At 39.8% G+C, this 15483-nt stretch overlaps 1 protein-coding gene across 3 annotated transcripts in view; it reads left to right on the top strand.

The window, feature by feature from the left end:
- Positions 1–15483, top strand: part of bol (boule) — a 126097-nt gene that overhangs the window by 35503 nt on the left and 75111 nt on the right. Inside the window, exon 1 of one of the 3 annotated variants that reach the window (XM_065237710.1) lies at positions 2710–2997. The exons of the other annotated variants lie outside the window; for them this stretch is intronic. The gene's annotated coding sequence lies outside the window, so the exon portion shown is untranslated. Of the gene's footprint in view, positions 1–2709; positions 2998–15483 lie in introns of those variants that run through there. 3 annotated transcript variants of the gene reach the window in all.

Here is a 15483-nt window from a genome sequence, read left to right on the forward strand (position 1 = left end):
GCAAAAATGGTACAGGCAACGAAAGCTCTCAATTAACAACTGTGGAAATGCATCTATAACTAGTTGAGATTCGTCCGCAAAGTCAACGATCTTGACTCCTTTGGGCAGCTTGAGCTCCAGCACGCCGTTGTACATCCCATTCCAGAGCGTTGGACCAAGGATATAACCTTGGAGAACACCCGCCGTGATCCTTATCGATCTCTGTCCCATGTCTCTCTCATAGACCAGAATCCGGCTATGTAATAATTTCTCAGAATCCTGCACAGGTAAGAAGGAACCATCAGGAGCCCTCATTCTATGCTGCGCTTCGACTATGGCTTTCCATCTAGTCCTATTCACTGCATTCTTGACGCATATCGTTACCACGGTGTTTGGACGACTTCTAGGCTCTCTCGATCACTGTTTGGATTGCATCCTCCGTAGATATCCCTTTCCGGAATCCGAACTGCTTCTTCGACAATCCGTGTTCTCTCTCCGTACATTTTGTCAGCCTGATAATCCTTTCCAAGAGTTTTCCGAGTGTTTCCAGCAAGCATGTAGGCATAAACGATGCTGGATCACACGGAGGTTTTCCTGGTTGCAGCAGTAATACTAGTTTGTGTATCTTAGGTCTGCCTGGGAAGTGACCTTCCTCTAAACATCTCTGCAGCAGCATCCTGAGCATGTACCCAAGACAGTAATTTCCTATCTAGAAAAGATTTTAAGCAAAATCAAATGACCAACTACCGCCACCAGATGAGTAAATTTTCATTGAACTGGAACCACCCAAAAGGTTTTGTCAACTTGAAGATTTTTTTTCTGAAGATAGCTTCCTCTGATCTAGATGAGATGTCAAGTATAATAGCAGAAAATAGATAACATATGACACACTAGCGCTACCTGTGGAAAATATTGTGAACTATGCTTTTAATCATCTAAAAGGTGTTTTCTACATGGACACCTTTGCCTATGACTGAATCCTTCTACCTCGTCAAGCAATAAGGTAAAAGCAAGTAATTAGAAAACGAATTCTGGTGACATAATTCTGAACAGAGCTGTTCACCATAAAAATGAATCATGTCCACAGGAACAACTTTGCTCAAGACCGCAAAATTCTATCTAGTTGAGCTGTTTTGTGAAAGCAAACAATTGGAAACAAATGGATGTGCTAGCGCTGCCGGATATGAATCTTACTCATATGAGTCCCGTTCACTCAAATGTACTCATATATGAGTGTTATTTAATGATATTTGAGTAAAATTTTACTCATCTGAGAGTATTTTGAGAGTTTTTTTTAAAGGGGGTGTTTTTCATTCAATAGATGATACATACCTGCACAAATTTTCCAAAGGCAACAACCCCGTCAAGTTATCAAGTAAAATTGAAAAAAACAGCAACATAGCAAGTTTGTGTATTTTAGACCTGCCTGGGTAAGTGACCTTCCTCTAAACATTTCTGCAGCAGCATCTTGAACATGTCCGGGAACGCCTGGATCGTCTTATTCAAAGCCACGTTGTGGATTACATCCAGCTCGAGTGCTTTCTTCACCTTCAGTCACTTCACCACTGCTTCGAGTTACTCGTTGGAGATTTGTATTCCTTTCGCGTAGTCATCCATTGCTTTTTCGTACAATGTCAATGATAACTTCCAGCTTGTCTAGGCATATTTCAAAGGATGTCGTTGGACCTATGATTTTTGCAATCACATCACCTGGCTTTGGTCGCTCCTTTCTGTTTGCTTCAGTTCTTGCTCTCTGAACGCTTCTTCTGGCTCTGAGACAGTTTCGCGGAGGGTTCCACCAGTATGTAAGGGGCCGCCTGTTCTTTGGCTCCAGTTTCCTCCAGCCCTCTCTAATGATTCTGTGAACCCGTCCGCGTTGAGGTCCGAGGGGTCACTGTCTACGCGGAGTGCTTCAACAAAGCATTCTAAAGCATTCGTCTTCTACTTCCGCCCGCTGGGTTTCGTCCTCTGCATCACCACAGGATTCAGTTGATCGATGCTATCGCTTAATGGTCGCTATGGGTGACGTCGGTAATGGATTCCCGACCGTCTCTGCCAAAAGTGTTGGACAGCCTAACTTCCAGCTTCCAGTAGGCTGTATCCTCTTGCGTTGGTACATCTACTCTCCCAATCCATTGCCTAAGTTTTTAAATACCCTCCATTTGGCCCATCCAGAGAACTACTCCATTGCCCATCTTGAGTATGCTGAGCAACTGCGCACAAAGATTTCGTTGATTTTGACGATCTTCGTAACTACTTCTTGAATGAGGTATGCAACCATAACTTGTATTTAAGCCATCCCTGCTCTCTATACGCCACCCAGCTACCGATATCGGGAGGAACTCAATGCGACTCTGTAATACGACTCTCACAACCAAATGGAACGATGCACACACGACTCATTTGTGAATTTTAAACTGTAAACTACAATAACCATTCTTTCCTGACCATTTGAGCCTTGTGCCAAATCACCTTACCCAAATCCCCAAATGCACCTTGGCAACGCTGCGTCCATGTCTACGGTAGACACACCACCAGCTGAAACCTGAGACCCATCGTGAGAAACAGTGGTCAAGAGCAACTACGAGAGAAAGAGAGAATTTCATTGCTTCCTGTTTGCCTGCCTGACCACGGTGACTATACACTAGCTTCTGCTGCTGCTGCTAGTAAGTGTGCATCGCAAAATTTCCCATCAGTATTCATTTCTCCATCGGCGCGCTACGACGACGACTGCTTAGTGCTACCCACTAAGCTCATATATCCGTGCATCGTTCTATGAAGGATACATACGCGTGTAGAAAGTGGAGTGTCCCATAATAGTGTGTTCTTGGCCACAGTGTGTCTTTTCCTCTCACGTGTACAGCCACCCAAACAACTGTCGTCGAGGATTGGTCCGACTGAAAAATCCCCTGTTCGGTCAGTTTCATTGAGGAAAAATTCCGTTGCCAACTTTTTCGAGCCACAACCGGACCCAGGAGCATTGGAAGCTGATGCAGGCTGTCTGTCAACCGAAAACAAGTAAATTTATTAGCTTGATAGCTATTTTTATAAATGAAATTAACCATATAAGAGTGAATTCAAGAAGAATTGATGCACGAATGCGAGGTGAGCTCGGTGAGTGAATGCGGAGTGAGCGAGTGTGAGAAAAGCTTCATCGTCCGTCCGGTTGGTGAGACGGGTGAGTTCGATGCGGATTCGAACGATCCTGGCGTGGATTATAAGCAGTGGAATCCTTTCGTCGCAGGGATAAACAAGTGAATCAGTAAGAGCAAACACGAGACGGCAAAAGTGAATGAGTAAATGTTGCGGAGTTTGTGAAAAGTGATGAGTGTAGCGAAATTTCGTGTTTGTTTGAGTGAGATTTTACGACCCCTTGCCATTTTTTTATGCGAGGAGGTGAGCTGAGCTGTGGTGAGGATGGTGGTCAGCTGAAGAAAGGACGAAACGGTACATGTGCAATTCCTCCGAGTGCGGTGTGTGTACGGACTGCCATCCGGGAAAGACAGCAACGACAACGATGACGATGATGGTGTCCAGGGATCTATGCTGATATGTGTTTGTGGCTGTGTCTGTGTATATGTATGTGTGTGTGTGCTTGAGCGTGTGCACGTGAACGAGAAGCACCGAGAACACGGCCAGAAGCCAGAGATAGTGAGCCAAAATAAATAAATTATCCGTAACCTATATTTTCGCAGTCTCTTGCTCTTCGGTACTCGGGTTTTTAGTAGGGAAATTTTAATCGATTTTATGGGTTACGGTGGATGCAAACCGAGAAGAAAAACTACCCGTGGAATGGGGATGTTTAGTGTGCATTGTTTTGCTTTGCGAAGCTGCAGGAATCTTCCTGACTGTTGGGCTGTGCTTACAACATTGATGGATCGCACATAAAGGATATCGGGGCGACTGTGTCTAGGTTTCGTTGGAATCGGCAAGGAGAGATACACGGTCCGGTAGCGTGAGAAGGATACATCGAAACGTAATTCGTCGTCTTGAAGCAATAATAAATTGCAATCGACAAATAGAGAGCGATGGTTGCTTTCTGGGATGCGAAGGAGCTCTTTGAATAATAAATTGTACTTTTGCGTTTTCCGGAAGCATGAATCAGAAATATGAAACGAGTCATTGACTCTTTATGGTAGTAGAAAGTTTGATCTCAAATCAATCTTTTAGAGCAGCATTCGTTTAATCATACTCTGTATTTTTAATAAAGTTATAATGAAAGAAGTTAGGACTTTCGTTCGAGACCCCTGAGCAACGTCGATTCAAAGCAAGCAACTAGAAGCCAAATGGTATTTTGAACTGAGATTCTCACCATGCACCTGAAAAACTTTACCCAAGACAGTAATCTCCTGTCTAGAAAAGATTTCAAGCAAAAGCAAATGACCAACTACCACCGCCAGAGGAGTGAATTTGCACTGAACATTAACCATCCAAAAGGTCTTGTCAACTTGAAGATTTTTTTTCTGATGATAGCTTCCTTTGATCTAGATGAGATGTCAAGTATAATAGTAAAAAATATATAACATATGACACACTAACGCTACCTGGGGAAAATATTGTGAACTATGCTTTTCATCATCTAAAAGGTGTTTTCTACATGAACACCTTTGCCTATGACTTAATCCTTCTATCTCGTCAAGCAATAAGGTAAAAGCAAGTAATTAGAAAAGGAAATCTGGCGACATAACTCTGAACACAGCTGTTCGCCATACAATAGATCACCCGTGTAGGATACTTCAATACCCACAATGACCACACGTGGGTAATTGAAAACTCAGGAGTGGTCAAAGAAACAAGAACACAGTACCGATTTTCCGTTAATGTATGTCAAAGAGAGAGTTGCAGAACGCTTCAAAAGGCATCTTTTGGTTAGACAAAACAATACACAAGTTTTAGACTCATTTATCCCTAAAATATGTCCAAATGCAGCTTACTTAAAGTAGAAATGATACTATAAAGTAGGAGATTTACCAAGCTGTCCAAATGGAGGCAAGAGTTTTGCGCTAAATGGCATAGTTTTTTAGTTAGAGCCAATGTATGGCAAGCATAGACCAAAACAGGAAAAGTTCAATAACTCAGTCATCTTTGAGATTTGATCATATGCGTGGAGCAATGTTTTACTTCAAATATGATTTTCAATCGTGTATCTTCCACACCTTGTATCTTCCAAAAACATGAAGGCCCCAGGTTTCGATAGAATCTTGAAGCTAGAGCTCAAACATATGAGCTCTAGATTCTATGATTAAGCTTGGCTACTTCCCCTCGTGTTGGAAGTTAGCTAAAGTCATACCTATCCGCAGAGGCGTCGCGTGCCTTATTTGTTTACCTGTGCACCAAAATTTGTTCGTTATAGTTTTTTTTTCAATGCTACATGAATTCGAGGGACATATTCTCAATTGCTATATTAATCACTACCTAACGTAACATTTGAAGGGCCTATCATCTTGTGTAAACAAAACTTGTATGATCGTTTTCGCGCTTTCCGAAGTAGGAGGAATTGCAAAACTTAGCCAATTCTCGTTTTTATCACAAGGCTAACTCTTTTGACTGAAGTGTAATAAAGAATATCCGTCAAACACTTTCGAAAACATTTTTTGATACAACAAAGTGTCAAAATCTAGAGAAAATTCATGAAGTTCCCTGGGTAGCAAACTTGATTATTGAATTATTAATCAACACTTTATTCATCAGAACAACACTAGAATGAACCAGGGGAAGCTCATAAGTTTTGAAAGGCGCACCGGCGCAACCATCGGTAATTGAGAGATTTACAACTGACAAGAGAGTTTTTGCGCTCTCTTTCTCAATTACTCTCTTTGCCTAGCAATCAGATATCCAAGTGCACAGCGAGAAATGCACGCTTTAGGCACCCATACATCACAAATGTTCTTCTAATTTAAACGCACACATTCATACCGGTCTTCAAGTATGATACACGTCCAAAGCGTACCAGACTGCTGTTTCCGTGTTGCTCCCGTTTGACGCGTGACGACTGCTGAAAGTTTCAATTACAACTAGTGATGCAAACCGCCATGTATTGTGGAAAATTTGTGGTATGTTTCAAGAGGGTATAGAAGGTCTGCTTGGCTTACATCAGGCATTGACCATTCACAAACTTGCCACCCGCCACCCAAAAAAGCTCGCTTTAGGTGCACTATTTAATGAGTTTTGTCATGGTAGTGATATCGACATGCTTAGAAATCAATGCATTAAGGATTAGGCAGACCATCCCAACTGAATTTAATCCTTTTTGAAGCAAACCAAGGTCGAAGATTTAATTGAGCCACACCATAAAATAATGTATTCATGGTCACATGTGGTCTGGAGTAAAGAAGTACAGCTTTAATGTGACCATTAAATCTATAAAAATCTTAACGCATTTTTTGAAATTATTTACACCTGTGTAGTGCACAGGTTGCACATGTGGACGGGACGCCACTGCCTATCCGGAAACCTGGAGAGGATCCTTTCTCTCCTTCCAGCTACAGACCTATCAGCCTTCTATCTGAAAAAGCAGTTTACCGGCGTCTTCTAACATCTGCCGACGAAAATAACACCTTGCTCAATGAGCAGTTTGGTTTTCGACAAGGTCGATCGACTACTCACCTACTGACTCGAGTAAGCAATATTCTCCGGCGGAACAAGTCGGTATCTAAAACATCTACCATGGCATTGTTAGACGTTGAAAAAGCGTTTGATAATGTCTGGCATAATGGCATCGTGTACAAATTACAACGAACCGGTTTTCTAATCTTGCTCGTGAAGATCATCCAAAATTTTATCTCAGACAGGACATTCCAAGTCTCTCTCAATGGCATCACTTCTGATGTCCCAAGGAAGCATCCTTGGGCCCATCCTCTTCAACTTGTTCACCTCCGACATTTCGGCACTTCCAGATGGTGGATCGTTGTCTCTGTTTGCAGATGACACATCCATCGTCTACAAGGGAAGGGTAATCGGAGGTCTTACTGCCAAACTTCAGAGAAGCTGGGATGTCCTGTCTGAGTATTTTAACAATTGGAAGATCCGTATCAACGCGGCGAAGACTCGGGTAATCAAATTTTCACATTCGCAATTCCCAAGACTTGTTCCGTCTGAAAATATTAAGATATGTTTAAACGGATCATTGATTTACAGAAAATAGTGGGCAATATGTCGTACGGATGACATGAATAGCACTGGAATCAAGTTCTTCCTTCATTCCAAGGTGATTGATTAAACTTCACTTTGTACACCACAGGTTGGTTTTATTGCCTCAGGTAGGGCCCGACGTCAGCGACGTGATTAAACACTATATTTTTAACAGCTATATTTTTTACAACAAGCTGGGCAATGAGCTGAAATGTTGCTCATTTATAAAAAAAACATAGATCTTTTATTTCGCATCATTTTTTAGTAAACACACTGTAGTCTTTTTTGATATCTTATTTTTAATATTCTTTTAAAGTTTCACGTATGTAATACCTAAAAAAAGAGTTTTTAAGAAAACAAAAATCAATTTGTATAGAAAAAAAAAAGATTAAAACAGTGACAAAAAAGTGCCCACTTCAAAAATTGATATATTTTCGATAAGTTTCCATCGAAAAACCCTAGATTGTTTAAGTTTTGATATTTTGACATGTTTTGAAGTAAATTGCTGCATTTTTACCCGTAATCGCATTTGATCCTGTTTAAAAAAAAAATATATATATATATAGAACGCAGTGATTTCAAAAGCAATTCCCTTGTGCATCCAAAAATTGGTGGTTCGTGATATGCAAAACGGTGAATCGCACTGGGCTATCGCAAGGAAATGCAGTATCAGCAAGGCAGCTTTTTTGAAAATTCTTCTGAAACTAAAACCGTTTGGATCAGTGGTGGATCGCCCTGGGAGGAAGCGCAAAACGTATGCGAAATCGGACACCAAGATCATGCACGAAGTCAAGAAGAACCCGAAGGTAACTGTTCGCGTGATCCAGGAAACCCTCCATCCATCAGTTTCCGGTCGAACTGTTCGTCGCCGTTTCGAATAGCAAAGTTGCCCGGAAGCGCCCATTTATCAGCAAGGCAATCAAAGTCAAACGACTTAAGTTTGCTAAGCAAAACCGCATCCTGATAAGCCCCTAGAGTTCTGGAAACCGGTTCTCTGGACGGACGAATCAAAATTCGGGCTGTTTAACCAAAAAGCAGTGGATTCGTGTGTGGTGCAGATCGGGTGAGGAGCTTCAGGAGCGCCATATCCAAGGCACGGTGAAGCATGAAGGATAGACTGATGCAAAATTTGACTTTTTCGCTCCACAGTGCTTAAATGGTTTCAAATCAGGTCCTGATTAGCCTCCCAAAGTTACAACTAATTTGGTTAAAAACAGACTTCGCACAAGCCATTTGAAGTTTACATGTAAATTACTATGGCAAATCTCAACTTTTTGTTCATTGCCTTCTAGTCTTTTTCCATATTGAGCTGCGAAACAGTTCGATAGCCATTCTTTTAGAAAATTTTCTCAGCTTTAACTTTGCTCAAGATCGTTTCTATGTAAAACGAGACAAGACAAAGTTATTAATTATTTAAGAGATTGGTAAACTTATGACATGATCAAGCAGCTGCTCTGTAGGCAACACTGTATTTTGCAGTGTGACATAGTAGCCATGATTTTTGTGCTCTATTCTAAGCACCAGAAACACCAATGTTGCCTGCTGAGCAGTTGAATGAGCATGATCATAAGTCATCAGCGCATTGAACCATTGATAACTTTCGATCCTTGCATTTAATCAAAAAATGGTCTTGAGCAAAGTTGTAGCTGGGAAAATTTCCTACAAGTAGAGTTGAAATTTTTTGAAGCAGACCGATATGGTGAATTATTAGATAGAAATGAACAAAAATCTTGGTTTTACCATAGTAATTCCCATACAAACTTCAAATGGTTTGTACCATCTCAGTTTCTCACCAAATGGGTTCAAATTTTGAGAGGTTTGTCAGGATCCGATTTGGAATCGTTTAAGTACTGTGGAGCGAAAATTTCAAATTTTGCATCACTCTAATGAAGGAGGAAATGTGATGGTCTGGGGATGTTTTTCGTGGAGTGGAGTGGGAAGCCTCGTGAAAATCGACGGCAGATTCCTACATCAACACCCTGCGGGAAAATCTGAAGGTTTCGCTGATCCAGACGGGCCTTGAAGAAAGTCCGTATTTCAGCAGGGCAACTGCCAAGAAACCCAAGTCTTTGTGAGCAAAACTGGTGTTACCAATACAAATAACTATTTTTGAAGCCCTGGAGAGCGCCTGGGAAGAGCTAGATCCACAGCACCTAAAGAATCTGGTGGAGAGCATGCCGAAGCAAAAAATCCTGTAGGAGGAGACATTAATTCTCCTCGTTGGCCATCGGTATCAAGTTTTCTTGCATGGCTTGATGGATTCGGTCATCGCTGGTCATAGCAATTCTAAGGAGATGGTTTGCAAGTTGAGATCGGTTACGGCGCCCGTGGTGTAGTGGTAAACGTGATTACCTCTCACCCCAGCAGACCTGGGTTCAATCCCAGTCGGCGTCGCCGGGATGTTCTGAGGCATAACATCTCTGATTACGCCTTCCTTCGGATGGGAATTAAAGCCGTTGGTCCCCGGTTCATGAGTTGATGTGTCGATAGGTAGGGTCCAGGTGTGGGAGCTGCCTTCCTGGCGTCGGTAGCATTGGTGCTCAGCACGGAAAACAAGATCGACGGAAAACAAACCAAAGGAAAAAGTTGAGATCGGTGTTGGATGAGAGATCTTTTGCAGTGTAGTTGAAAGCATCCGGATGGAACAAAGTTTCGTTGTGAGGACGTCACGGATCGTTTGGCAAGATTGCAAACTTCTGCCTGTGGAATGCCACGATGCTCATCGGAGAAATAATCCGTGTTGAATGGATGGTGTCTTCCGAATTCCATACAGCCTTCGATACCTATAGATTCGGGCTGCATTCACGCACCAGCTGAGCTAATTTCGCGATCCTGTTAATGATAAAACTAACTTAAAATCAACTTTACAAAACCACCTGCAGTAAAACAAACCTTACATTTCCTGTTGCGGCGTTACAATTGGCTGCTGCTACAAAGCCCACCGGAGGCAGCTTGATCCCAATCCTCGATCACCGATAAACATATAATTTTATAAAAATTAAATAATGATTACCGTTCCGAAATTGTCTCGTTCTTCGACTTTGCGACTTCTGCCGTCCAGTCAAATTTAGCGGCAAATGCCCAGTGCTGCCAAAATATTCACTGTAAAGGGGAATTTTTAACAGTCGAGCCATTTTTATTTTGAAAAAATCACTTTTAAAAATATTAGTAGAAAGTACAAAAATCACTTTCAAACCAAAAACATAATATTCGTATTTAATATTTTCATATTTTTATAACATTCGGCACACTTTTAGTTTAAAAGTGCATTATTTTCATTTAAACAATTTTCTTTCTTTGTGTGCACAAATCCCAACAGACTTAAACAAATTAACTACGCCATCTGATCGAGAAGTCCCCCTCTACCAGATGCTAATGTTGGCTGGCCTGAATGAGTGTTGATCCTTCAAGCTATTGGTCACATTTTTCTAAAAGTCCTTTTCGTATGATTCTCGAGAGTTCATACTACGTTCACACTACAGCCTACTATGGAGTATCTTGATTTCAAACGTGACAGTCATTCCGCAGCAAAACGATATAGTAGTTTTCTGCTTCTTCTTCTTCTTCTACTTCTTCTTCTTCTTCTACTTATTCTTTCCTTTATTTAACGTCGGTCTCTGTTCCGCAATCTAGTGCCAATCACCGACGGACATCGATTGTCATCTATTGACGGCAACCGAATGTGCAGGAAGGCAGCTTCCATACCTGCGTAGGATATCGCACCCATTCAGCACACATGGGTCCACCAACGGCTTTACTTTCCTTCCGAAGTAAGACATGAACAGAGATTTTTATTCCTCAAAAAAATCCCACCGACCTCGGCTGGGATTGAACCCAGATCCATTGCGGTGATAAATCAGTCACCACTACACCACTGGTGCCGGCTATAGTAGTTCTCAAAACTTCGCAAAAATTGAAAGTTTTCTTCTTTTCGATTTTTTCATAAATGACTTTTTTTTTCAAAAATTCATAACTTTGGAACCACTGAGCCGATGTCACTGATCAAAATATCAAAAGAAGGTTATGGAAACTAATTTATAGGCAAAATATAATGATATTACAAAATCGGGATTTTGTATTGAAAAACGTTGATTGTAATTGTTTTTATGGTTCTGATGTTTTGTAGACAGAAGATGCAATATGTTTTTAAATTTTTCCTTGAAAATTTAGGCTTTTTACATAACATTTAACAAAATCATTACGGTGTTTTTTTTTGGTTTTCAGTTATATTTTTTGAAAGTTATCAAGTGTTGGGTATTTGCTCATTACCCTTATGCTACAAGACTACCATGCGGCGGGACTATGTTACAGTCGCTATATATCAATGGAGATGCGTGGTAGTCTACATGCTAACTTGAAAGTACCCAGCAATGAGTAAAAAAACCATTTTGAAGAAAAGTGGCTTAACTCATGAAATTAGAAAAAACCTGTTTTACTCATTAATGAGTATTCAGCAAATACTTTAAAAATGGGTACTTTTTATCCATGATTTTTTTTTGTACATGAGTAAAAAGTACCCATTTTATTGATTCGTTTTTTTGCTTCAGGCTGCTTGTCAGCAAACGTTTTAAAAAAAATTCAAATCATAAAAATACTTCATATACTAATCACAATACATATTACACAAATAAGTAGAATCTACCCATAGGCACTGAGGGTAGAGTATTTTCCGCATGAGTGTTTTCAACATTCGGCCCAGATCACTGCTGGGAGCTGTCCGCTAAGGAATGATGGAAATGATCGAACAGACCCTTCCGCATGTAAATCACATTTTCCTCATAGATGATTTTCACTGATCTAAAATGGAACAAATTTTTACTGCCGGTAATCGCAAGTCCGTCTCATCTGCATTTTTATCAATTTTGAGTTAGCATCATTATTCAGTTTATCTTTCTATGTTTTTGAGATGTGCTATTGAAAAAAGGGGGTATGTTCAAGAAAAATGAAAAACAATACCAAGTCAAATTGTCCCACAGCAAAAAGTAAGCGCAAATCAGTCCCATTAGAAAAAAAAATACGTTAGAAATGTTAGACAACACATCGCATCATGAGATTTGTCTCAAGACAGATTTTGTCCACTTTCCCAAGGGTATCTGGAACATGTCCGTATGTGGCCAATATAGTTCTTACGATACTCAGTTTGACCACCAATGAATAGAGATTTTGATCTAATTTCCGTCCTACCAAGCACAACCCACGTTTTACCTCTCTTTTTTGAACGGTTTTGAACAAAAAAGGAATATTTCTGTCAATGATGACTTCTAAATATATTCTCCTTTCCATACGTACCGCTGGATTTGATAAAGAGTCACAAATTGATGAGATATTGTTTAAAATCTAATACTGCTTCTTGATTCTAAATTTGTTTTACGAGTTTCAATTCTGTCCAAACGCATTGAAACCACTCCGGTGGCATCTAAGTCATTCAAAAACAGTTTACTTGAAGCCAATTTTTTGGTTCGATTATATGTCAGTTATTGACAGCTGATGTAAACATTAGGAGTTTCAGCTTGGTTTATGCGTTTGGTATCGTTGCGGTAGGTGAAAATTTATAAAGTGCGTGGAGTTTTAGATGGTTGTTTCGGTGTATTTCAGTTGTGTTTCTATTGCTCGTTGTAATTATAAGAGGGAAGTGCATGAAAGCGAATTCGCGGTGGCTTAAAGAATCAATGACTGTGCTATTTATGACCGTGAGTGGATGGTAACGTATGAACCAAGCTTAAAATCACTATGACATCAACGCCACCATTACCACTGACGGCAGCTTTAAGAACCAATGGCCGTGCCAGAGGATTGATTGAAACACCATTAGATTTTCTTCGTCCTATGGATAAACGTAGAAAAAGGGGATTCGCTAGGAGCGCTTATATTGTTTTGAGAACAATGAGCGTAAATATTCATAAAATGCGCTCTTTTAGGATTTATGTTGTAACTAATGAACTAACGCATCGGAACAAATCTATTATTGATTTGTGTACGGTGGAATCATTGATATTATTGATCTTTTCTGATCGATAGAACGGAAATGGGTGATTACGACGAAGTAGCGCTCTACCCTATGGCTATGAATTCTCATGTGATTTGATGGATTTTGATTTAAAAAGGATTTACCACTTCCCCGGGGATATCCGGATCATGTTCGGGTGTGGCCCACATGGTACTGGTCACTCATCATGACTCCTATTGATCTTATTTAAGAATTCTCATGTGCATTGATTTATCGCATGGTGGGTTTGGCACATTTATGAAAAGCTGTAGTCTGATGAAGACACATACTCACCGGAATATGTTCCGGCCATTGCTCTGGAACCAGCGGAACAAATCCAGAAATCAATAACGTTCTATGGGACCATGGTATTTTTCTACTGTTCAATACTGTGCTAAAACTAATGCAGCACCGTCATGGAATTGTGACTGACTTGCGGTTATTTTTCTCATTGACGTTTGTGGACATAAAATAAAAATTTCACGATATTTTTCCAATATTTTTGGGTAAACATAGATGCATTCTATCACATTGTATATTTATTTTTAAATTTGTCACTCCAAAATAAGTGACAAATCAGAAAACTTGAAAAATTTTTGAACTCCGTTTTCTCATTTTCAGATTTTCACAGATGGGACTTACTTGCGATTATGGGCAGTGTAGAACATATACAATTTGCATCATAATTCCCCTTTTAATATTTACCTCGTAACAATGGGTACCAGATCGTGTCCAGATCTGTGCTATTCCGGGTTTTTCGATTTGGCTCTCATCATCTTTCTGTGTCTGATAGTAAAGAAAAAATTAAACACCCGGCCATAGCATTATTTCCAATAAACTTTTCCACATCAATAAACATTGGCCGGAACAAGTTACTATATCCATTGGACCTCTGTCATATAATCACAGTACTCGTCTAAATATTTTAAATGTAGTTTTTTTTTACCAATTTGAATACAATAAAAAAAAATGATCAAACATTCTGTACTGCGCTTCCAGTTCTTTAGAGATGTCTTCAAGTAAATTGAAGACATGTAGGGGAATTTACGTATTCTCGTCAATCTAAGTAGCTTCCGCACTTCTATTAGCATTTTCTCAGTGTCACGCACACATATGACGTGTCTGTTTGTTTACATTCAACTACTGCTAGCTATTCTATCCATTCCAATCAACAAAACTGTCCAAAATGGTTTGAAAACGTTTGTAAGGCGCTCTAAACTTCTCATGTGAGTGTGACTATTGTCGGCAGCCTCTTTTACTTCGGCAACCTTTCCGTTTAAACTGCGTGTTAACCAGCTGTTCTATTATCGGCAACTCGAAATCAGCCGTATTTTGATGTGCTTATGTTTCTTTTGAAGAAACACCTAGCATAACAGGTTTGCTCAGTCGTAAAAATGTATTAGGATAGAAGCTGAAAGACTAAGGAATCGTTTAAATACATTCAGCGAAGTGTTTTAGTGAGAAAATACATCGAAATTAACGTTTAAATTTTGGTTGCCGAAAACATTCGATGGCTGCCGAAGCCATCATTTACCCTATTTAACCATTTTAATAGTAGAATATATTTTCAAAAATAAGGAAAAAGTACTTTTCGGTTTTGGATAATACCCATTTTTTGACAGGTTTGAATTACTTTAAAAAATGAATACAAGAAACTCATATAATGGGTACTTTCGAGTAAGCGTGTAGTCGCATAGGAGTACACGCTATGTCTGAAGGCACCTTTTTTGCAATATTCATGTACCTCATATTTTTCTTAACAAGATGTTAGCATTGATCCTAACAATCAAATCTGTGATGGTTTTAAAATATTTCATCTTGGGTTTTTTGAGAACAAGTGTTTTGAAGTTTACAAAGCCGATTATGAAGGCGTTTATGGACTATTGACGATACAACTGTTACGAATTGAACAAATGCAGTCATATAAGGTTCAAAAGATGATTGCATTAATCCAAATGGCATTAAAGAAGTTTTCTTTGACTCTCAAGTAAGATCCATATTGATTTTGTCGACTTTGTGATAAATCAATTAATATTTGTTCGTAGCACAATATCCTGCTTAATTTCGCTTCCCTCATAATAGTAAAATAGAAAGAAGCGAGCAGGACTGTCCGAGGCAGCCACGTAGTCATAGTAGGCATTGATTTTCGTTCTATTTCGAGTATTTTTTATGAATGTATCGTGTAGAAAATCTGGAAAAACTAAAAAAAATCTCATGAAGAAAATAGAGAGCTCGCTTGTCGTGCTTCGAAAAGCGACTCTGTAAAAAAAATGAAGCCACTTTAGTAGCGACGATCGTTGAAAGATTTTTACCGGAGTTCAATAAAGTAGATAGTAGGTATCCGAAAGTTTTGTGTCTTGTAATCAGCAGCTGGCGAAGGTGGTATT

Source organism: Ochlerotatus camptorhynchus, unplaced genomic scaffold (genome assembly GCF_037179485.1).
Source record: "Ochlerotatus camptorhynchus isolate MF236.1 unplaced genomic scaffold, CSIRO-AGI_Acam_v1.1 ptg000639l, whole genome shotgun sequence".
Taxonomy (NCBI): Eukaryota; Metazoa; Arthropoda; class Insecta; order Diptera; family Culicidae; genus Ochlerotatus; species Ochlerotatus camptorhynchus.